The 25,634-nt window shown below is 42.4% G+C and overlaps 1 protein-coding gene across 4 annotated transcripts in view; it reads left to right on the plus strand.

Annotated features, from left to right (window-relative positions):
- LOC306834328 (uncharacterized protein) overlaps window positions 1-25,634 on the plus strand; it is a 79,792-nt gene that overhangs the window by 48,902 nt on the left and 5,256 nt on the right. Inside the window, exon 1 of one of the 4 annotated variants that reach the window (XM_079360177.1) lies at window positions 13,786-13,964. The exons of 2 other annotated variants lie outside the window; for them this stretch is intronic. The gene's annotated coding sequence lies outside the window, so the exon portion shown is untranslated. Of the gene's footprint in view, window positions 1-13,785; window positions 13,965-14,002; window positions 14,544-25,634 lie in introns of those variants that run through there. One more of the 4 variants, XM_079360178.1, reaches the window with a different exon arrangement.

Here is a 25,634-nt window from a genome sequence, read left to right on the forward strand (position 1 = left end):
GAATCCCTATTTAAAAAACAATTAAAGGGCTTGGCTTCAGGAAATGAAAAATCGGAGCTTTCTCACAACGTATGAACAATTACAGCAGACTTGACGGCTAATTAAAATGTGAGAAACCAAATGTCCTCCATCGAGAACTGATTGCATATCGGCTCAAAGGCGTATGGGAAAGTACGTCATTATTAATGTCATAATAGCAGCAGAAAGTCATTTATATCTACACCCACCATCCTCTGATTAAGTTTGCTTAGATTTGTGGCTGCATATAATTTGGGAAATTCAGTAAAAAAAAAAAAAAAAATGCAATCCTCATTTGCTTCGAGACATTTTTTGTGCTTTTTGCTAAAGAAGTTTTCGAGAGTAAATGTCAACAGCAACACACGGTAAAATGGTGCGCTAACATGTAGTTGAGAACACACTCATACAAACAGCCCATTAAAAACACACAACATCCAACAAATACCCGCATTGCTACAAACACCCCTGCTAAATGTCATGCACGGGGGGTTAATAAGCACTTAACATCAGAGACTCTTGCAGGTCCTGACTTCCCCTTTCCTAATTAGAGGCTTCTAACAGCCAATTACATCACACTTCAGCTAGAGGAGGCAGCTCCAGTCTAACCACTAATGTCACAGAAAATGCATTGCAGACCACAATGTAAGTTGTACAATATGATGTTGAGATTCATGTTTTTTTTTTTTTTTATTGATGCTGTCCGCCTTTAGGAAGTCTGAGTAGTTTAAAATGTTCTTAAACCTGCACAGTGAGTTCTGCATCACATATCTTTCCAGTGTTCGGTACAGAGAGCGGAACGCCAAAAGTCTGCCATACCCTTGTGGTTTCTTGACAAAACCTCATTTGTTAAAGGTGAGAAACTTTCCCTCAAACTGTACATGCCGACCTCTAGCCACTGCAGAGAAGATTGCAGTGAATCGCCAAGGGTTCTTACCCTTACTTCATTGGCGAGTCAATAATGACACCTGCTGGTGAGGATTGTGTATTACATTTTAGCTGACACTTTGTGTGTGAGGTTAACTACTGTCGACGAGAGTAGTTGTTTTTTTGTTGTTTTTTTTTAGCACATTTAGCTATTTTCTCTTCCCAAAATTAAAATTCCTTAAATAATACTCAGAAATGTTTGTAGTCAATACAAGCAAACGTCACAGAAACATCATCTTGATAAAAAAACAAAAAAACAGTTTAAGATTAGTTGGATTACAGTAGATGCCTTCGGGTTAAGAAAAACAATCTTTAACACATCTAATTTGTTGTTGTTTTTTGGTTAGCTACTCCCAATTTTAATTCATTCAGGTGAACAAAAGGGGATTTCCAGTGTGTGTGTGTGTGTGTGTGTGTGTGTGTGTGTGTGTGTGGGTCCGTCTTTGCTTTCTCAGCTCTATCAGTGCTGGCTTCCTCTTTGAAACGGTGTTGTCTCAGTCTTCAGCAGCACCGTCTCTGATGTGGCTTGTGACTCATTCTGTGGTAAATATACTCATTTTGCGCATGCACACAGTCGTGTACACTCACACATAAGGACAGTGGCTCAGGGCATGTATTCACATCTATACGTTCACTACTAACAGACACAATAATCAGTTGTCCCTGTGTGTATTACACTTAGCTTTTGTTCATTAAACAGTACAGCTGCAGACATAAGCTGCTGGATTTACCCAATACACAAACACACACACGCACATGCACGCACGCACACACATGCACACGCACACACACAGGGACAGATGATGAAAAAAAGTTCTTCACATCATGTCTTTACAAGCTGCACCAGACAGTAAATTCAGAGCCCTCAAACTTTATTAAAAAATATCACTTTATGCTGTACGGGGATATTCTAGGGGTCACCATGGCAACAGACATCCAAGTGCCAAATGCACAAATGTGCACACCTGCCTGCCAGTGTTCTAAGTTGTGCCTGTGAGCCTCATTGATAAACAGCATCTGGGGGCTGTTAGCTCAACGTGGTAGGACGGAGAGGCGACGGTAACAATGCCTTTGTTCTCAGAGAGAGGAACACGTGGCTTCGTCAAGGTGTTAATTAGCCATTGTGAGAACAAGAAAGTTATTAGGACTGTGCTTGCCTCAGCTGTAAGATGCACAACCTTTTGTGTGTCTCAGCAGACATGGTAAGGAATATGACACAATGAGTGACAGCCTTGAAGAAAACGCCGAGTCCTAATGGCTGCCTTCAATTCTACATACCTGCTATGTGTTTTAAACTTTCTGACAGCGCCAACCTAACCTCTTATTATATGACTTGTGTTTTTTTTCTGCCGCTATGAATGTGCACGTTGTCATCCACAGCTCAGTCACACACACACAAAAAAAAAAAAAAGTGCACAGTTTGAAATACTCTGTGATGAGTCTCTGCTTACGAGCTGTCCAAAGGTGAACTCTGTGGGATGAGTTTTTGAGTTAACATCATGGTTTGCTATGTCAGTTTTGCAAGTGTGTGCAGTGTTTCTCAGTATCAAAATGGAGATCTAGTGACTCATGTCGAGAGAACAGCCTGCCTGAACCGGGTGAGTGACAGTATTGGTTTGACTCGTCATGCTGAGCCTTGCCTCTGATATACAGCAGCGAGCTGAGTTTATTATGCGTGATATTAGTCATTATCAGATGGAAAAGGTAAACCACAACGTCAAATGTTTTAGGTGACCTGTAAATATAAAGGCCAACTATATTTTCACGTTTCCTGTCCGTGAAAATGTCAGATTTTGTGTGATGGTGTGTATTTCTGAGTCACAACACAACATGAACCACAGCGTAGCTCATTGTAGAAATGAGTCAATGTAATATATAGTTTCTGTACGTAGCGAGGAGAGATTTAATCTGTGGATGCTAAATGCTATGCTAACATAAAGCATTATTTATGAACACGTTATGTAGACAGTAGAGGGATTTAGTTGTGCACTATCACACTTTACATTTGAAGAGGAAGCCAATGTGTCACACGATTACCGTGAACGGCTCTTTTATTTTCGCCTTAGATTGTCTCCCTGGAGTTTATGTGCATAATAGTTTGTGTTTGAAAAGAAAGCATTTCTGTGTGCATGTGTGTGCGTGAATATATGCATGAGTATGTGAGTCACGCACCACTATCCAGCCCCCTGGGCTTCGAATTCTGATGCCCATCTTTCAGCTCCTCTACTGCACACTGAACCCAGTGAACCTTCTGCTGTTTACACTCTCTCCCCCTCCTCCTGCTCGTTCTGTCTCTATTTATCTCTCTCACACACTCTCATGCTCATCTATTCTCCCTCCGTCTCTCTCTTTCTCTCTCTTACTTTCCTCCCTCCAGCTCCCTACAGTACATCTCTCTCGTTCTCACGCACTCACGCTCTCTTGTGTTCTTCGTCTTTTCTCTCGCAACTCTTCCTCCGCCTGCCTCTCTTTATAACTGCGCCTGCTGTGTACCTCCCCCTGAAGATCAAGACTTATTCAGACTCAGACTGTGTCTAACTCTATAAGCTTCTGTCAGACACTCAGGGTCTCTCTGTGTTAGGGCTGTCTCTTCTGGTGTGTTGATGTGGGGCCGCCAGTGAAAGAGTCAGACAGACAGAGACGAGGTGGCAGAGGGAGAATAGACAACGAGCGAAGAAAAGGATGTCTGTGCTTGAGGTCGAAGCTGAAGATGGAAACCGTCCTTATCGTCTCATTGCCATCAAAGCCCGACTTCCCTTCCAAACAAACTCCATTCCATCAGGTTGCAGAAACCGCTGGCATGTCACGAGCACTCTGCGGTCCACACTTAACCCCTTCTGTCCTTTACAACTTTCTCCAACGGCAGACTTCAAACAATGCAGCTCTTTAATTTGTTTGTGTGCATTTCTGTCTCCTCCTGTTTTTTCCATGAATGAGGATATATGTGCATGGATTGTCTCTGTGATAGTAAGAGAGGAAGGTATGGGAGGAGTTGGAGGGGGTATGCCCCCTTTTTTTTTTTTTTTTTAAAGCTCTTCAAGGACATGCGAAGCGGCATTTTTTGAGTCACTGGTTGACGTAATTTCACCCCCCCCATCTCCCGGGAAAGAAAAAAAAAAAAAACAGTACGTCATCTTTGGTCCCGGAGCTCTGAAATGCTTCGCTTGCACTTCTCTGGTGCATTGTGGAACTGAAACACGCTATTATTAATCCTGTGTTAGTGTGAGTCGAGTGTGAGCGGGTGAATGTGCGTGTTGGACGCGGCCTGAAAGTCCATTGAGCTGTGGAGAGGAGTTAATGTTGGTCACATGGCGTGCACCTCAGAAGAACTCAGAGAACACTTTGTCTCTGTGCGTGCTGCTTTTGTATGTGTATTAGAAAGTGTTTGAATGTGTGCAAAGCAGGTAGAGTATGTAGCATGTGCACCCATGTGTGTGTGACGATGCTGGCAGAGTGCGAGAATGCTATAATTGGAATTATGCACTCCCCATAAATCGCACAGGTTCAATTTCAGTGTAACAACCTTGTCATTTCGCTGCCTCACAAGCTTCACTCATGTATTGAAACAACATGCTTGTCATCGTGGCACAAGCCTGTTGCATAGCCACAAACGATGCCTTCTTTTCATTCTTGGATGAATTATTTTCTCACGCTTTCAGAGCTTCTCGGCAGCGTTTCTTCACTACTGTGGCGCACGTTGGGAGACCCCCGAGCCCGGTCACGGATAGCACAGATACCCTGTAAACGGCTAATCGGGTATCAAACCAGCGGAGAAGAAAAAGCGCCTCCACTCCGTGTCTCATTCATTATTCACAGCCAGCAAATGAAGTTGGTACAGTGGGAGCAATCAATTATAGATGAGAGAAGGTAGGAGGCAAAGAGAGATTCAGAGAGAGAGAGAGAGATGAAGGGGATGGAGAGAGGCCTACCTTGCATGCAGCAGAGCTTTGGCATGTCAGTGAACATCACTGTGGCATTCTGCAACCTGCATGCGCAGAGCTGCTCAGGTAATGGACTCTGGGGGCCAAGATTCAACACAGAAGGCCTTAGAGAGAGAGAATGTTTTAAATATGCATGCATCTTTCACAACACACCGATAGCATTTATGTGATAATGACTCAGTATGCTAACTTTGTAGTTCCTCAGCTCACTTGGATGTGTGTGTGTGTGTGTGTGTGTGTGTGTGTGTGTGTGTGTGTGTGTGTGTATGTGGATGTGTGCTGTGCTGACATACTAATAGCGAAACTGCATTTGTTCTTTTCATAAATGTCGAGCGACAGTCATATTCTCCCCTCGGAAGGTTACAGCTTGTGCTGAAAACAGGATATAAAATTGGTTCAGATGCAGATTTGTCGAATTAAAGCAGTGTCTTCGATCTGCTCTTTGTTTGAGTCACGCGGGCCTTTTGTGTTTTCTCACTCCTGGTAGTTATTATTTATGTCACACATACTTCACTACAGATTTTCTGAGCTAATTGAGTTGTGACAGATTGCATCGGTTGCATTCAGTCATCGGCAATCATAAATAAAGCCCTTTGTCACTTACATGAACAGACGCTCCATTTTGTCCCCTCCAGTTGTTGTTTAGTTATAAGATGAGATAAGACAATCCTTTATTCATCTCGCAAGCGGAGAGATTTGACAGTGTTACAGCAGCAAAGCAGGATAGCAGAAGAAAATCACACAGTGCAAAAATTAAAATAGATAACAATATAAGCGTGGAAAAAAATATGCTTAAAAAAATAATTAAAGCTAGTAAATATGCAATATATGCACTATCTGTATTCAATGGGTAATAATGGTTTAACATGTTCATAATTTACAATTTTTGAATCTGAATATAGTTGTATTTGCCTCTCTCATAGGTATTGTCGTTTTATGGAAAGTCCCTTTAAAAAACAACGTTTGAAAAATCTGTCACATTATTTTACGCATGAATTAATTGTATCTTATCTCTGAGGGTAAGGAAGTTGTTTTGATCTTATTTCACATTTTCGGGACTTTCCTGGACAATGAATTTGTATCTCCTTCTGAGCCATTCAGACAGTTTCACAACTCCAACCTGTGGCACTTATGCACCCATTTGCATTCAACGTGGGACTGTCCCGTAGACGCCCGCACCGATACACACACACACACACACACAAATACACACACAATCGCAAAAAAAAGCACACACCTTCATGCACACATTTGAGATAAAGCACACCACCTAAATTGTCATGTTGATTTTTACTTTCTGTGCTTCGTCTTCTTCTGCAGCTGTCCACACATTCATGTGCAGCTGTTCTCAATGAGCATCCATTGTTGTGCTTGCGTTGCCTGACTGTGTGAAGTTGTGAAGTGTGTGTTGGAATATTTGTATCAATCCCTCTGTCACCTCACTCGTTAAATGTCAGATTTTGGCTTCAAACTGCTCTATTTGTGCTGTTAGTATTTGGCGTTTGTGTGTACGCGCGCGTGTTTTTTAGTGTGTGTTTGTGTGGGCAGAGAGGCTGTTTGATGTGAGTCATATCCAAACCCAGGCTGGTTTCTCACACATGTGTGTGGGACGCATCCAGATGGCTCCTCAGGGCTGCACAAATGTCACTCTGATAATGAGACAACAGGGCCTGTTGAAGCGCAGGTACCGTAGCAGGGCATGCTTTTACACACAAACACACACACACACACACACACACTGTACTCGCAGCACTCACTCACCTGTGGAGAAAGGTGGGGGTAAAGGAAAAGAATGAAGGAGAGAGCCGTTGTAAATCAGAAACAAACATGAAAGACATTAAGCCATAAAAAAAGTATGACTGATACAATAAATGTCTTAGTCTTCTTCTAATGTAAACATCTGCGGAACAAGCTCTATCTCAGAGGCTAATTATGTGAAACCTGTGAGAAGTGATGAATGCATTCATATCCATCCGCTGACCTGAACTAAACGGCCACCTCATCTCCGCCCCTCTTCAGTCCTTAGGGGTCATCCCAGGTCGCCGCACAGTTTCCATGGGAACACCAGGCACGGAGGAAAATTCTCCTGAGAACCAAACAGTGACACCTTATGCCATCTCCGACAGACTTGGTTGAGTTGCACATAGAAGTGTGAAAGCAGGAGTGAGAAGTTGTTGTTTATTTAATTTTCTTACGAGTCACAAGAGTGGCCTGTCAGCCAAACTCGTTTTCACACTCGCTTTTTCTCTCTCTCTCTCTCTCTCTTTCTCTCTCTCTCTCTCTCTCTCTTCTCTCTCTCTCTCTCTCTCTCTCTCTCTCTCTCTCTCTCTCTCTCTCTCTCTCTCTCTTTCTCCTGCATGAAAACTCATTTTCACCAGTACCCTTGTGGACATTTGCTCACACATATTTTCTTTGTCTGCATCATTCCACTCAGTCACTCTCTCGCACAATATATTCCTGCAAACACAGGTGCAACCCTTGTGTGTGTGTGTGTGTGTGTGTGTGTGTGTGTGTGTTTGTGTGCTTAATTCCAGCTCTGAATGCTGTGACCTCATGTAACTATCGCACCACCTAACTATTGCAGGGTTGTCAGCCTTCCAACAGCTCAGTCATCCTTATGTGGTAAGTGCACCTGTTTATCTTACATGCACACAGAACACTTTTATATATGAGCACAAAGTCCCAGATACTAATCCACTGACACCATTTGGTTTCCAAAACCAAAAGCATGTGCATTTGTGTGTGTGTGCGTGTGTTTTTTTTAAGGACGTGAGATGGGTTGCATTTTGCTGTTGTATCAGACGATGTCCACTGCTGGCAGCAAATTTCCTCTGAGGTGATCTGTTATAGTGACAGGGAAGCAAGTATTTTTAGCCATAGAGAAAGGACAAATAATGAAGCAGGAAAGACAGAGGAAGACAACGAGAGGACGAGGGAGGGAGGGAAAGAGGGGAGTAAAACCAGAGGGTAAACCAAAACCACCTGGATGTTGCTGACTTGCTGCTCTTCTGTTTAGAGCACAGTCTATAAACATCACATTACACAGGCACACACACGCAAACCTTATGGTAATGCGCACACACACACACACACACACACACACACACACACACACATGCACTTGACACGTCGATTACCACAGACATGTTGATTTTGATAGTTCAATTGTTGCCAATGTACTGTATAAAGAAAAGTTTTTCTCTTCTTCGACCGGCAAATATAAAAATGATCCACCGATGTATTTTATCGTTTAAAAAATGTCTCTTCTGTTATTTTAAAATGTCAGGTTTTCCATGTGATGTCCTGTCTTTATTTATGACAGTCACATTTATTTGTTAAAATCATTTCATCAACCATTCCTTTTTCTTTTCTTTTTTCTCTAAGTTGTTAATTGCACTTAATCTTTCTGACTGAATGTTTCTTGTCCCGCCTTGCTTCTGTTAAAGATGACTCTCCATTTTTATATCTTTGAGTGGTGACATTTAAGTTGTCTGAAAAAAAAAGAATTGTTTATTTCAGGAGTTAAGTGTCATGGTACTTGATGGAGTATTATCAATACATTAGGAGGGAAAGGAAACGAAAAGGGAAAAGATTGAGACTTCTTTTTTTTTTTTAACAGAATTTTTACAAAAGATATTTTTTGGCTCCATCGTCTGTGTTGTCCATCCTCAAAGTAGCGGTTAAACAAAATAAAGTGCTTCGAGAGGTGGTCGGGACATTCTCATTTGTACACGCAAGTCAAGAGGCCTCTGTGTAGCACAATGTCCCCTCTCTCTATCTCACACACACACACATACACTCTTTATCTCTCTCTCTCTCTCTCTCTCACACACACACACACACACACACACACACATTCTCTCTCTCTCTCTCTCTCTCTCTCTCTCTCTCTCTCTCTCTCTGGTTTGTTCCCTGAGTCAGCACTCTGCCTCAGCTCCAGTTTCTCTACCCGGGCCCGCCTCTGCCCGCCTGCCTGCAGGACACTATTAGGACATCACTGTGTGTGCGTGTCTGTGTGTGCGTGCGTGTGTGTTTGCATGTGTATATATGAGAGTGTGTGCGTGCTTTTGTGGGAGGGAGCTACTGTTGCATTTACGTGGTCAGGTCCTTTCACTGTCTTATGCAATACGATATTTTTCACTTTGCGAGTAACCCTGGATATTTTTGTCTGCTCCAGCGAATCAGCTTTTGTACCACAGCGCCATAAAAGATGCAAGTCTCATCACGCTCCTCCAAAACACTCCCAATGGGTTTTGCATGTTGTAGTGTGAGTGTGTGTGTGTTTGTGTGTGTGTGTATGATCTACTGGATGCTAGTAGTTCTGCTAACATGGCCCAAAAATAGCAAACTGGAGAGGTGTGAAGTAGAAAAGGAAAGGACACTTTAGTAGAGGAGTAACTGACACGGGGTGAGTCAGTTTCATGCACACACACACACACACACACACACACACACACACACACTCACATTCACATACATACAAAAACACGTTACAAAACAAACAAAAACCCTTATTGTGTGTTCATTCAAACTCCATACATCCACACTCAAGCATCTACTATTAAAACTCATAACACACACAAAGGGTTGTGAAATTGTCTCACACTGTCTTTGTCTGTGCCGGGTGTGTGCGTTTTTAAGCAGGAAGCAAGGGTTTGTGTCACGTTGACATGTGATTGGCTCTTTTTTCTTTTCTTTTTTTTTGTGATTGCATATGTGGTCACAAATGAGAGTAAAAGACTCATTTGGCTGAAGGTACCGTCATGGTAAAGTCATGGGGCCTCTGTGCTGTTCGGTCAGATTGTGACCTCTGCAAGTCATCGTAAAACCTGACACTGTGATTGGTTGTGTTTCTTTCATTCCACTGATTTATGGGAGATATGTGTCAGGTTTCACCTGGACTGACCTTAAAGCCTCCTCGGTGAAAAAAACACCTTTTTTTAGCAAGTTATGAGAAGCCATAAGAACTGTGGAGGTTTTTTGTTCCATAATATTTTAAGAGTACTTGTTGCATGTTATTCAAGAAGTTTCCTCCAATAGGCGAGGCATGTGTCTTACAGTTTGACAAGATTAGCATGGGCAGTTTATTGGTTTTTAGTTTACAGTAAATACAACCAGAGGAGTCATTAAAGCGATGCATTTAAGTTGTATCTGTTGCTGTTTTATTTTGTACCACGTTTGCCTCTTCAGCCTCATTTTTTAAAAGGTATTTTGAATTACTTTTCCAAGTAGGTTCAGTCAACCAAACTCACTTTCTTCCTCAGGAAGCTTTGATGTTGCTCAGCTACTTCGAGTGCAGAGTCATTTGAAGCTGGCAGAGCTATGTTGTTAAAGTAGATTTTCCAATACTGAAATCCACGATTAGTCAAAGCTGTCCACAGCAATTCATGTGGTTACACGTTAGAGGGCTAATTTTACTTCAAGCCTACACACTGAATCTGACTGTAGTTTTAAAAGTAGAAACATTGTAGATCATCAGATGGTCAATGAAATGTCACTTGTCTTAAGACCAATTAGTTAGTAGAAATCAGGGACACAGAGAGGGAGGAATGACATGCTGGGAAACCAGGGCTGCCTGACCACACACTGACCGCTTGGCCAAAGGCGCTGATGTACACAATCTTTTCTTTTTTTTTATCTTAGTCTGAAAATGTATAATAAACCTTGAGCAGTTTGATAACCTGTGTTTTCTCACATAGTGATTATTAAATACATCTGTGGTCTATGTTACCAGCACCATCCATGAGCCTGCATTAAAGAGTACTGTACGGTTAAAGCACTGGTTCAAAGATGGCTGATAAACCTGTCGAGGTGTTTTTAACGTATTTTTTTCTTTCTTAAAATCCTGTTATTAATATCCACTTGTAGATGCAGAAGCGTACATCACTGGTTCCCCAGCTTTTCATCCCGTGGTTCTGGCATTCAACATTGCCCACAGCAACAATACTAAGGCCTATCCAAGCAACGTTGTCAGTCTAAAAAAACCTGCAAAGCTTTAAAATAATTCAACAAAATAAAACATTTTTATAGTCGAACTTACGTTTGACTTTCATTTCAGCACAAATCTTACTTAAATACAATTTCACAATAATGGGTAAAATGCAATTTTAAGGCATTTGGAAGGCTTCTCGAGACGTCCCTCCCAGTGTGTCGCGATCCCCGGGGATCCAAACGCCACTTTACGTGATGCTATAGACAAACTCCTGCATTGATTGTGACTCACTAATAACGACACGCTGTTTGTTTATTTGCATTGAGAGAATGCTCACGTTTATTTTTATACGTTCACCCCTTGGCACTTTATCGTCACTGTTTTAGTTTAATGTTAAAATTTGAAACAATCCGTCATTTCGACCTCGTTGAGTCAACTGTTCCATCAATGACTCAAAAGACTACAAGTATTTAAAGGGCACAAATCTGACTGAATGTCACTTGCACTTTGGCCTGTTGTAATAATTTCCACACAGCAAACAGAGTCAAGTTTTGTCCTCGTACTATTATCATCAGTGTTTATAGGATGTTGTATTGAGAATACAGAAGTGAGACTGGGAGAGAGAGAGAAAGAGAGAGGAAATGATACTAAGACGTTTTGCCAGTGCTGAGCCCAATAATCACAAGAGCAAAAGATACATGCCTGCACAAGAACACACACACACACACACACACACACACACACACACACACACACACCATGTGATCTCTCGATAAGTGCTGTAGTCACACCCTCCCACTCTTTCTGGTTGTTTGATCACAATCTCCCTCCCACTCCTGGACTCCAGTCAAACAGAAACTTTCAACACATCATGCTCACTCGGCATGAAGTCAGTGATGACCTTTGTTAATGCCTGCAGAACAAAATAAATAAATAATTGTCTTGAAGCGTATACATCTACCTGTGAGAAGAGTCTTTTAGTGTGACAGAGACATTTCAACTGTGTTTGACGACTCAAGAGCTGAAGGTGAGACATACTGTAATAGTTTACAAAAGCGCTGATTGTTAGGAGACTTTAAAGAAGAAAATATGATCTATGAAGGTCATGAGGCTGTGGTGCCGATGTAATCATGCTGTGAGCTTTGATCAGTGGAATGGCTACCAAACTAAACCTGATGAAAACTGGGAAAACCTGCAAATCATTCTGTATAATATTCAATATGATAATGGGAAAAATAGAACAAGAAATGACATGAGACTATGTTTCTTTGAGCTTGATATAACTTTTAAAGATTCTTGGCAGAATGTTCTTTAAATGCTCGCTTTAAGTCTTTTTACAGTTTTTTATGTTCTAACAGAGTCTTAACCTTGTTGTGACAGATCCACTTTTTCTTTTATTTTCCTTTTGTACTGTTTAGACAACAGTATCTGTGTTGGGTGGATGGTAGGGAATTAATCTGTTCAGGCAGTTTCTGATCCCCTTTTCTCTGTTCCTTTCTTTTTCTTAAGTAGTGTATTTAAACATCCTATAACGCAACATCCTAAGAAACAACCTCTTACAAAAATGATAAGTTACATTTATTTATTTATTTTTAACTTTTGCTCTGCTGAAAAAAAAACACAGTTTAACAGTGGCGTGACTAAAATTACTTTATTTTGTGGAAAAAGATGAGCATTATGATAATTCCAACAATAAAAATGGATAACTTGTAAATCCAGCGTGGATGACCGTGATCACAGGTAAATAAAGTTCACACTTGGCAGGACGTAGAATCCAATTCCCTTTGACATTGTGCTGGTGAGAGATCACTGTCTTGTAAGCTGCTCATGCGATCTGCCTTGACCTGTCCTGACACTCGCAGCTCTGGACCTGAGTCAAATGTTTCAGCCATGATGACAAAGCCAAAACAGAGAGTAGAAGTGCTCGCTCACGTGTAAGAAGTCAAATTAAGAATGTGTCAGAAATGTTAGATGTGAATTAAAAAAGGTTGGATCAGGCAATGTTATGAAGGATATAGTGGGAAAAAATAAATAATGTAATCCAGAAATGTTAATGATTCAAAATGAAATAGCTATATTTCTCTTTCATTTGTCAAAGATGCCCTGTTAGTGGTTCAAAGTTGTCAAAGCGAGATAAAGGAAGCCTCTCTTGAAAGTTTATAGCAGGTCATACGTGATGGGAACTGGGGCACGCAGTGCAGTAAAGAGAGCATATGACTTATTGCTACATTACACAGGGCATTCCCATACCTCACTGTGCTTTCACAATAAGATGTGTGAGTGGTCTTTTGTGGTTTCATGCTTGAAAGAAAAGCACATGATGCCACTGCACGCACATCATGACCAAGTGATTAAGCTAAAAAGAGAACTTATGACTCTGATGAACTTCTCAATGTGTCAGATTTGACTGGCTGAAATCACACTTCACCCGCCTTAACATGTCAATACTTCTTGATTATGATTAGCTCTCACCTACGGCGATGTGTGCTCCCTGTGAGCGCACCTTTGCCATCATCCTCGTGGGCTGCGATTGGCTGCTGGTCTAAGAGGCTGAGGTGTTGCAGCAAATAGCGCGAGCCGTGGGCCGGTCCATTCTGCAGCTCCAGGGAGGTTAATGAGTGAAGCCGCTGGGCTATCAGCCAAACATGAGCAGCAATGCTCAGGCTCCCACAATGAGCCTGACTGTATTACCACTGAGCTCCGTCTAATTATACACTCCCGGGGAGGGCGAGCGAGAGAGAGGCAGAGCATATTAGGCAGGGGAAAGAAAAAGTTATCAAGTGTCAGCGTGTGTCAGAGCGCAAACTAAGACATTGAAGTTGTAAGGGGGAGAGAGATAGAAGGTGTGTGTGTCAGTGAAAGGGAGAGACAGAAAAAGGGAGGGGGGGGGGAGTTGGGAGAGATCAAGCAAGCTGGGGAGAGAGAGAGGGAGAGAGAGAGTGCACTCACAGGGAGAGAGAGAGAGAGCAAAGAGGCGTTTAGAGAGTGAGAAGGAGGAGAGGCAGGAATAGGATGAAGGGAGGGGAGGCTGAGCAGTAGAGAGGAGGAAGAGAATAGCGCTCTCAAAACTGGATATTCTTACGTGCCTGCTGCCTCCTGATCCAATGAGTGAACTCTCTGCTACCTGCTACTCAAAGGCACCCGGCGAGGTATGTGACCACACCGCTTCCTCCTCTTGAGTGTGTGTCTGTGTGTGTGTGTAGGAGAGAGTGGGGAACTCAGGTGTGTGAGCAACTTAGAAATGAACAGACCTGTGCTGTGTGTCTTGAAGGCTCATAGGAAACAGGTTTAAGAGTTAAGACTACAGTATGTAAATGTCCTTCTAAGAAGTGATTGAGCTGTGTTAGTTATAGTGGGAGAAATGTATTTCTGAAATGCGAGTGTGCGTTGTGGCGTGTGCGTGAGCATGTTGTAAACACTCATGTAAGCCGGCACCTGTGTGTGGGGGTGTTTGTGCGCGTGGAAGAGAATAACAGAGAGAGTGTGAACAAGAGTGTGACTGATCCAGAGACGAGGAGTGTGTGCAGAAGACAGACACAGACAGACAGATAGAGAGAGAGTGAGAGAGAGAGAGAGAGGTGGAGGTCCATCACTCAGACTGACGGCAGAGCAGGACTTTCAGAATTAGAGCAGTGGGCTTAAATAGCCCTGGTCCAGAGATAGCCAGGGGGCCCTGGAGGAGCCCGCTTAAACTGGGAGTGCACGGATACGAGATGGACGAGGGTGGGGTAAGAGGAGTCGGGGAACATTTTTGGAAAGTGGAGGAGGATGAGGGAGAAATAAAACGGTGCAGATGTTGGGGGGCCAAGTTTGAGAGGAATCTCGTGCAACCAAAGGGAGGATGTTCAGGCGCGTCAGGCGTCTTAAATCTAACTTATTCAGCCAGCGTGTACGCGAGGCTAAATGAGAAACCATCCACTTTGAGAACTTCAAACATCACCTCACATCTTTGATAATACTCCCTTCAAAAGAGACTGGAAATGTCTGGTCTCTGCATCCCTCTCTTTGGGATGCAAACCGATGTTTTTTGATTAATCCTTCTTCATTTCTTGCCACTCTGGATGGAGAAATACTACGTCAGCACGCACGATTATGATTCCTGCATGTCTATTTCTGCTCTGCCAGGCGCTGTCCGTCTGCTGCAGTGATACCCCATATGCTGTCTATAGGAACACTTCACAGGTTCAAACAGTTCGCAGCTATAGATGTCGTTCAAGTGAGTCGTACAACATTTGTCCCTGCTGACTTAATTCACTTATTTCAATTATGAGGACGGTCTGCTGGCGCGTACAGGAAGTCCTGTGTCACTGAGTGATTGCCTCTAGAAATGCTCATTTCCAATTACAAAGTGTGTATCGTATGCTCGGGGGTTTTGCTTGTAGTTTCTGGTACTGTATTTGTCACTTTCATGTTGTTGCAGGGACTCTGTGATGTGTGACTGTTTGTGCCAGGGTGTGACTCAAGCTGTCGTCATTTTGGGCTTCATAACTCTGATCTCTCCTGTGTTTTTTTTTTTTTTTTCTGTTAACCTACTCAGACTAAAAAACCTGGAGCTTTATTTTACGACTCTGGCTGTGTACCAGAGAGGTTCCCCCTCATGAATGATGTAAAGCTGACAAAGAGAAACTGAATGTAGGTTTGTTTCTATTTCTTAGGGAAACAGAAATACAACTCCTCTCTGCAGGCTGAATGAGACATACAGAATGTTCTCAGGTCCCATGTTTCTTAGAGTACTGTCACCCTGAAGAGCAGAACAGGCCTCTTGTGGGAGAAGGTTGAGTGGCTGCTGGCCCTTTAAGAGGTCTATTTTTACAGGGGCACACTCATGCATGGAGCGAGGCGCACAGAAGAGGCAGCGGCACACGGAGACTCTATCTGCTCTGCCTCCCTTCTGTGACTCCACGCCACACATCCTATAGGACTTTACCGTAGTGACCGGGCGGCTGACACAGAGTCATAACACTTGTTCCGCCCGTAGAGGAGCATGTGTTCTTCCAACACAAGCTCCAACGAGAGAAAAAAAAAATCATCAAAACGAGAAGTTACGAGGTTTGCTCCCGACACAAGGACTCAGCCCTTTTCAAGTCGCTCCCTCTGAAGTGGAGAAGTGATAATGAGTGGGAGCCTGCAATAAAGACACCCCTATGCACACTGTGAGCGAATGTGCCAACATTCCCACATACTTGTTTTGATATGCAGATAGCTATGAAAGAAATCTGAAAACATTCATGCCCCTTCTTACAAACACATAATACACTTTAGTTTGCTTACACCCACACACTCCTCAAAAGAAAAACCACGAAATGAGCACATTTCAGAACATTTTTACACTAACGCACATCCGTGCACTTGGAGGTGCACATAGTGCTGTTCACCCACGCGAAAAAAAAATTACTTATACATCCTCAATATCTGGACCTAAAATAATCTTCTCCTTATGCAATCTGCATGTTATATAATTCATGGCCTGTCATTATCACAGCGCTCCCTCACGCCCTGCTGTGCCTCTCCACCTACAGCACCACACAGACAGGCAGACACACACACACACACACACTCTGCACCTTGTGTTGACAGTCATATACTCTACTCTAGCACTCTCACCCACGTTGAGTGTGTGCTCTCAAACACCCAGCCAGATGAGTGAGAGGGAAAGACAGAGAGGAAGACCGAGAGTGGGTGGGCTGGAGGGACCGAAAGTGAAAGAAAGAGAGGGAAAACTTGGCGAGCTAAAGATACATTCATGCAGAGACGAGCATTTGCACGAGTGCCTTGTTTGAAAATGTGCATTTCTTCTCGCGTTACGTGCTATATGTTATCCCAGAGGAAATTCACACCTTTCACCCGTCGAAAAAAACCTGTTGATGGCAAAGCGCTTGAGAAACCACGAGTTCATCGGAGGTCAGGTCACTGTCGTCAGCTGTCCCAGCTTGCACGCTTCTTCCACTTCAGTCCCGCACAAAACACAAGAAGAGACAAACCCGAGGCCATCTTTCTGTCTTGTAACATCTCTTAAAAACTGTAGTCTGTAGTTAGGACTGCAGTCCTAACATAAGATCCAACATTTCCTTGTCCCCTTAAATGAGTTTGAAGAGTGTGGCTCATCCTTCTTCAACTGTTTTAAATTGAACAAACTACCAACCAAGATTTGCCTCTAAAACAAATAAAATGTGCCCATCGCAAGTCATTAGGAGACAATAACGTTCTCTCCTTATCGATATGCTGATGATGATAGTTCTTGGTTTAAGACACTTTAAGGTTACCCAGTGGGACCTGGCTTGGCCACTGTTCCCAGATCAGCTCTGTCAGAGTTGGACGGCTCGGAGAATTGGCCTGGGAGCTCAACGGGGAGCCAGGAGTGTGATGAATAATCCCAAACACAGGCAGGTGTCTGAATACAGTTGACACAGTGCCAGACTACTTAAAGGTGACAGACGCACGAGTCAGCCGGCGTGTAACATAACAGACAAATAGCATGAAGTGATATTTCATAGAGTTTTTGCTTTCCATTTCAATTTTGTACTAACTCCTTGCTACTTGCCTGTGTGCTGCTGCAACACCTGAATTTCCCCTCTGGGGATCAGTAATGTATGATCTTATCTTATCTTTACTGACTTTGGTGTGTGCGTTTGAATGTGCGTGTGTGCACATAGAAAAATTGCTATCAGTCGGTTCACCGTGTCATTCCTTTGCCGTTGATTCATACGGATCATTTTCTTTGCTCCTCACTCACTAACCCTTGTGTATGATCAAGCAGTATGTTCTCCTCCTCCTCCACACTTCATCTACAATAGGGGTCAATGACCTTTGAACCCTGCCACCCACCGCTTACACCCACAGTTATTCAGCCAGGCCTGCCTCTTTGCCTGATGGAACCTGTGCAAGATAATCTGCTCTCTTGTACACGCAGATCAAACATATACCCACCCAATATATTGCACAGTATCACAGTACAGGAGGTGTAATATCTGAGACATCCTGCAGCCTATAGCATCAATAGTGTTCTTACAGCTTGTCTGAGGCTGCACGTGGATAACCTTTCCTACCCTTGCAAATGCTTTTCAACTCATTAACTTGTTTTTTTATTAAACTGCACATCAATCAAATGGACAGGCAAAGGATTTCTCTGTTTTTAAATACCTTTGTGGGGGGGGGGGGTTTGTGTGGAAATAATTACAGGAGGTTATCAAATTGCAGAGTGACAATGGTTCTCTCTTACGTAGGAGTGGGACTCTCCCTAATTTTCATTTAAAAAAAACAAGTATTAAACCCACTCAAATCCTTTTTCAAAATAATTTCCAGCACCCCATGCAAGCAGCATAAGCCATGTGTTGAGTTAATGACTGTGACCGTGTGTGTGCGTGTGTGTACAAGAGTAGCAGATTTGGTGTGGGAGGGGTTAGAGCAAAAGCAATAATGGCAGTGTATAGCAATGTTGCCTTGAATACATTGAATGCAGTGCAGTGAGAAAGGTACACCAGACAGTATCTGTGAAGCCCGTCTAGACAGTCTCTCAGAAAATGAATGGCACTTGAGCTGCCAATGGGAGACCTGGCCATGCTCTCTCTCTCTCTCTCTGTGGAGATATCATCACTGTGCTTTCAGCTTTCTGACATTTTGCTGTTAAACCAGAGAACCAACACAAACCCTTCTGACTGGCAGTCTGAGGGGGGAATGGCGCCAAAAACAGCAAATATTTGGAATGAAAGTAATCCCCCCCCCCCCCCCCCCCCCCAATTCTTTTCACACACACACACACACTTCGCCCCCATCTTTCTACCCCATCAGACACTTTACTTTCGCTCGCTGAGTCTCTCTTTCCTTCCAAACCCTCCCGCTTCCCCCCCCCCCTCCCCCTTCCCCCTGTAAGCTACTGATCTCATAGCGTGAGAGTACTACTCACATCACATCACTGAGTTGGGCTAATCATAAAGTAGGAAGAGGCAGACTGCTACCTGCGAGCCTCTGAAGCTTAGCATGTAGAAAGTTTGAAACCTAATTCAGCAAAAAGAAACAAAGAAAACAAACAAGTTAGCTGAAAGAAAAGAAACACAAAAGCATGACTGTGCATCAGCAGCATGTGACGCCACTGCAGTTATACAAGAATGGCCGTCCACAAGCCAAGAGCGGCACATTTGATGTTTGTTTCGTGTTTCTTTTTTACGTGTTTGCGGCGCTTTTCGACAGCTTACGAATTGAAACTGAAGTCATCCCTCTGCGTGTTTGTAACTATCGCTGGTTGCAGAAGCCGCACGACAGGCATTTTGTCAGATTAAGGCCGTGGGAAAAAGTGCAAAAAAAAAGAAGAAAGAAATTCCCATTAGCAGACACTTAAATGTCAATGAATGGCAACAACATAACGCCCGCGTTATGAAATGCGTTAGGAAATGCGTTAGGAAATGTCAGCCACAAGGTTTGCAGACTACCATGCTAACTTGTTCCCTGTTGACCTCTGCGTGCATGCTGGTAATGTGCAGTATATGTCTGTGCATGTACAGCAGCAGAGAGACGGAGAGGGGAACACTGCAGAAATCTGGCCGTGGTCAGAGAAGGTGGAGGAATTTTTTTGCTTCTGCCGACTGGCTGACCTGCATGTAATTAGTCAAGTCATATTTTTAACTGATATTGCGTAAAAGCCAGCTTAAGGAGCCATAGCTGCCCTATTTATACCCTAGGGGCTAATGGCCTGTACCACTACACAGGGGGATTTCCTCCCAGAACTATACTAAGCCTGCCTTAGGCCTTTACAAGTTAGGATTCACAGGGATTAACCCAGCAATACATTACAGGCCTCACCTTCCTGTCGGCATCTCTCTCACTGTTCTTCTTTCAGCTCCTTTTCTTCTCCTCTGTCTGCTATTTCTTTCCATGTTTCGCAAACAGACGTACATTCTGTTCAATCTGCCGCGCTCACTTTCAGTCTTATTCCTTGACGTCAGTTTGTGCCTTTCGAGTCTATGAGCGAGCACATTCGCACTAAGAATCCCCCTGGGACTGAGAAGTTCTTTGCTTTGCATGTTTATGTCCTAATGTGTGTGTGTGTGTGTGTGTGTGTGTGTGTGAGTGTGTGAGAGCACTCATATGTGAGTGTGTGGCTGTTTCATAGTAATTCCTGAGCCATAAGCCCATCCTCATTGTGGTTGAGCCTGTTGCAGGCAGGGCTGCTGGCTCATCCTGTTGAAGAATGGGTCAGAGCGGTGACCAGGCTGACCTGGCCTTGTGCCCATTAAGCTATCGCCCGTATCACCCTGTCCTTTATCAGCTTAGCCGGCTCCTTAGAGAGTAATCCACCACAGGGCGAGTAGTACTCCTTCCTCCTCCTCCCTCCTCCCTCCTCCTCCTCCCTCCAACACTCCAACTCTGTCTATCTGTCTTCTTTGCACAGTCCATCTATGTATCTATCTATATTTATCTATCTGTCTAGCTTTCTATCTGTCTGCTGTGTCCTCTACCCCCTCCCTCTCTCCTCCTCCATTCTCCTCTACCCCCCCCCCCCCCCCTTCTGTTCAGATCTGTTACATTCAGCAACAAATTTCTGCTGCATCAGACATCCATCATAGATCCCACACTAAGCCTGAAACATGATCAGACCCCCCCCCCCCCACAAGGCTACACATGGGGAAAGGACTAACAATAACACAACGTTAAAGGGATTTTTTGGACTAAAAAGACAGGCCCAAAAGTAGAGACGTTTTGAGTGTAATCTGATGAGTGACTCCACGCTCTCATGTCTCACCTCTGACCCCCTCTTCCTCTTTTTACATCTCCCTTACTTTAATGTATAGACTTTAGTTTGGCTTCTGTCCTGTCAATGTTCTTGTCAAGGCCCTGACCCAGCACATGTTGATGTGTGTGTGTGTGTGTGTGTGTGTTCAAAATATCAAAGTGTGTGTGTGTGTTTCTGATGGATCAGAAAGTACAAGGACACTAAAACAGTAATCGGAGGGGAAGAGATGAAGAGAGAGAGTGCATCAAATGTCTGCATGGTGCCTTCAATAATTGACAGCGCTGTTGGATTTCAAATTGTGTTTGCTTGTGTGTGTGTGTGTGTGTGTGTGTGTGTTCAATATGCAAAATATCAAAGTATACATTCAGAAGAGCACAACAGTCATTTCTATATTTCCATATTGTAGAAAACACCCTTTGATAAACCCAGTCTTCGCTCTAAATTCTCTCTATTTCTCTCTATCTCTCTCTTTCTGTCTTTATCTCTCTCTCTCTCTCTCTCTCTCTCTCTCTCAATATGACTGAAGTTTTAGGCCTAAATGTATTGTGATTTATGTAGCTTCATATTAAAGATAGGTTATTCATTTAATATATAATAATTGTCTGTAACAGGACAGAGTTGATCATGTTACATTACATTTAGAAAAAAAATAAATATATATTTTAATTCATTTACTTGAAATTCTTCAATCAATAAAATCTTTACAATAATGTTTATCCTGTTATTAAATTCAATATGAAGCACTTTGCACTCTCTTATTTGCCAGTTTAAGTTTGAATGGAGATATTTGTTATTAATGAGTGATGCCTTGTGTCAGCATTATCAGTCAAAAAATGGTGTCCGATGCATTAGAGGCGATGGGTTGCTTTGCGTCACATTTTTTCATGGAGAGATATATTAGAAGCATTTTTTTTGTATGCATGCAAATATCCTGTTAAAATAATTCTTGAGGGTTTAAACACTTTGAGAAATAATAAGACCAGTGAAATAAACAATGGTATGATTCTCAAGAAGCTGTGTGAGTAATGAAGAAACACAGGCCCATTGATCCGCTTTGTTGAAGAGTTATGAATATGTCAAAGATTGAATTGACTGTGCTCCTATCGTCTCTGAAAGCATATTCTAATGTGTAAATCCTTTCAACAAGAAAGTGTGACACACACACACCAACAAAAAAACAAAACAAACAAACAAAAAAAAAAACCCAGAGGTTTTTAAATATGAACCCAAAGTGCTTCATGATTTAAGAATATGTAAATTTACACTCTGGTAATTGTGATGCTCATAATGAACCCACACAATTACAGCAGAGCAGACAGCGCTCATGCCCACACAGCCTCAGCACACATCGCCTGCACACGCAATTCGCTGTGAGAAATCAAAGTAATCTCCACCTAAATGTCACAGGAGACTTTCTTGGCAATTGTTGCTTTGCTTTGAGGATGTTTCGATGTGGCCTTCAGTCTGATGTGTCTGCACACACCTCCAAGTCTGATTAACTTTCCATTTCATTGAGGTTGAGAAGTTGGACAAGGTTAACTTCTCATTTACTGTTGATGGATGCAAGTCTGTGTTTTTGCACAGAGCTTGAAACGTCGGATAAATTGCTCTTGTGGTAATGAAAGAAAATAATGATTGCTTTTTACAATTAACCATCAGTAAGGGTTTGATTGCATCATTTAATCCTCTGAATTAAATTTTCCCACTCTGCTCCAATTTGTTCCTGTATCACATTTCTGCACTGGTAATTAACATAAGCCTTCGAACCTTTCTGAAGCTTTTTTTTTTTTTGGGCTGGGAGCAGATGGGTGATTTTGCAGTTTTCAACCTTGGGGCCTATTTTTTTGGGGGGATTTTTGAAAAGTTTTATTTTTTCTCCTACTGACAGTTTTTTATTTTTTTATTTCTTGCAGTGAAAAAGCGACACTGCTCTCACAAAAATGAAGTCCTTATAAATTGTACCAGCCATACCAGCATACTCCTGTTTGCTCTTGACTGAATCACTGAAGCAAATCATTCACAGCTCCTCTGTTAGCGTATGAACCTGCGCGACTGTGTTTTATTTTTTCATGTGTTTGTATGTGCGCAGGCATAAAGTAGTCAAATCATATTCATTGGTAAGAGCTCTTTAAAAAAAAACAGCAAGTCAAAAAAGGGCTTTGATGAGAACAACTGACACCAATTCAGATGAAGCTCCAGAGAAACAAAAAGAGTAAGTAACGTGTCGGTTTTTTAGAAAGAGTGTGTTTTTTTGCGTGTGTGTGTGTGTGTGCTTGATGAGGTTTAGTTTTGAGTCAGAGGCAGAACCAAAAGCCTAAGTCTGAGAGTGTGTAGGATGAGCCTCCTACCACGTCCCTCCCTGTCTTTCATCAAATGTCTCTCTGCCTCCCCTTAAATTCTCCCTCTCTTGTATGTCCGCTCTCAAATGTACAACTATGAATTGAATACTGATGGAGCCATGAATTCTTCAAGAAGTTTAACTGAACAGCTGAAACAAAGCCAAACCATCAGACAGTACAAAGGCTGCACATACTGTCCAGTATATAATCTTTATTATGTGCTGCATCCATGACTGTTAGTGTGTGTATGTTTGTGTGCATGCATTTATGTTTGTATGCATGTTTGTATCACTCACAGTGATTAAAGCAAGTGGGCGGCAGCAGCAACTGGTCTGCCTGTGTGGCTCTGCATAGCAGACATGTTTCTCACTGCTAGATATTACTCATTTCCTCAGCCCTTTGCACACACAAGCACACACACACACACACACACACTCTTGAGACACACTCACGTACACAACAGTCACAGAGACGGATAGCAGGCTCTCAGTTCTTTCCCTCAGTTTGGTGGGCTCGCTGGTGTTATTTCATGCGTACACAGATCAGAGGCAGTGTGTAGCTGGAGGCTGCTGCTCTCTGCGGGTGTTGTAGCTGGCGGTGGTGGTGCTGGAGAGAAGCAGTGTAGCACCGTTAGGAGCTGAGGAGTGGGTTGACCCTCTGGGAGGACTGGAATATGAATGAGTGCCAACACTGGGACGCCTGCTCAGCCTGCACTAAGGTCAGTCTCACTTCACATCACAACTACAAACTCCTTCAACCTGTCTGCTCGTTTGGTTTAAACACACGTCTAAAAAAAGGGTTGCTGTTGACTGATTTCAGTTGCAGTGACCAACTTTAAGCTCTCATTTGGAGCTGCTCTATTCGGAAATATGCAAACTTGAGACTTTATTTTATACTTCTGTATTTTAGTTTTGAAGTCATGAGTGCTGAGTTTAGTTGGATAGTTCTCCCGAGAAATGCATGTCAAGTAAAGGCGGGATGAGATAGAGGGCGGCAGATTGATTTTTCAAAAATGTTTATATTCAAAACACAATTTAATTTAAAAAAAAAAAAAAAGTATCAGAACATGTTGAAGAACTTTTGAGAGGATTTGCATGAATGCTTTAAAAAGTGTGATTTTATTTATAAATGCGAAGAGAACAAAATCCCCAGCTAAACTGCAGTTCTGTTTGCATGTCTGTCTGCACAGTGTAGGAGTGTTCTGTTAGAAGACATTTCTCTGCTAACTCCTCCACATGCACTATTGTGTTCTTTGTTTTCTTGTACTTTTTTTGGCAAGTTTATATTAGGTCTGTTTTGACAACCTTTCTCATGAAAGCTTTCAGATTACAGACATGGGTGTCAGAGAGAATTATGTGAGGACAAAAACTCAAACCAGATTGTTGACAAGTTCTTTTGCAGTCAAAGCAAAACTAAATCAGACTTTTTGTAAACTGTGTTTTGCGTTTTTGTTTTCGTATTTTCAGGATTTTTCATTTTATTTGTATTGCGTTTTTCTTAAACAGTATTAACAGATATATGTCATCATCATGATCATTTTAATCATTTGTATTTGTAAATTTATTGTTAAGCCAATCAAATAACTACCCGATGAAAAATAAAATGTTACATTTAAAATAAACCTTTTTAGGACTCATTTATAAATGAATTCCTGGCTTTTAAATCATGTTAAGGAAATAAGCTTTTATGAACCAGTGTGGCTGTTGTTTTTTAATATATATATAAAAATACACTTTATAGCTTTCTTTACAACACAGACATACAGGATAAACAAGAACACCCAGCAGTATTACACAAAATGACAGAAAGAAAGAGAGGTGAGGGCCACACATTTAGATATCCAAAGCTGCCTGTAGACGGCAAAGAGAAATTCAAAAAAGAAAGTTGCCCTCTTTTACAAACTGTCCTGGGTAAAGAAACAACCAAACAAAAAAAACACATATATATGGGTGGGCGTCCTCCGTCAGTATGCCATATAAAGCAGAGTTTGCACATAATGTAGACAACATATTATATAGCAGCACAGACCATTCATGCATACAGTTAAGTCTCATGTCAGAAAGGGTTTCCACACCTTAATGAAATTGCTAAATTTGCTAAAACCAATCTGCTCCACCTTAGCAATGAGATGCATTTCATTGAGCCACCTTTTCAAAGATGATGGTGTTGTAGACTTCCAGTTAAGCAATATCAATCTCTTTGCTGCAACCATGCCCACATCAGGAACCTGTTTTTTTTTTTTTTTTTTTCTGGTGGGAGGGAAAGGGCCGTAAAGTCAGAGCCGCCAAATATCTCTAAGTTGAAGTCTGGCTGTAAGTTTGTTTCATATTGTTTGTTTGGAAACCCAATTAAATATGTCACTCCAGAAGTGACTAAGTACTGGGCAATGCCAGAACAGGTGTGACAATGAACCATTACCACACCTATCACACAAGGGGGAGAAAAGGATCTGTTTTGTCTACGAGTTAAAAAAGTGCCAAAAAGTCAGTCAGTTTTTATGAGAGCACCACCATTTTCACTGGCCTGTTACTTATTTGAATAAACATTTCCCGTGTTATTCCCATGACACCCGTCCTGCCAGTGTCTCAGAGAATAAATCTCCCTCCTCTCAGCGCCCACTCTTCAGTTTTCCACTCAGATGTACAAGCAGCTTGCTACACTCTAACACTTATTCTGTTTTTGGACCAAGTCACTTGATGAGCAACAGTTTACCCGCCTCTCCATGGAGTATCCCCATCTAACCTCTATAGCTG

The sequence above is a fragment of the Symphodus melops genome (genome assembly GCF_947650265.1).
Source record: "Symphodus melops genome assembly, chromosome: 13".
In the NCBI taxonomy this organism is placed as follows: Eukaryota; Metazoa; Chordata; class Actinopteri; order Labriformes; family Labridae; genus Symphodus; species Symphodus melops.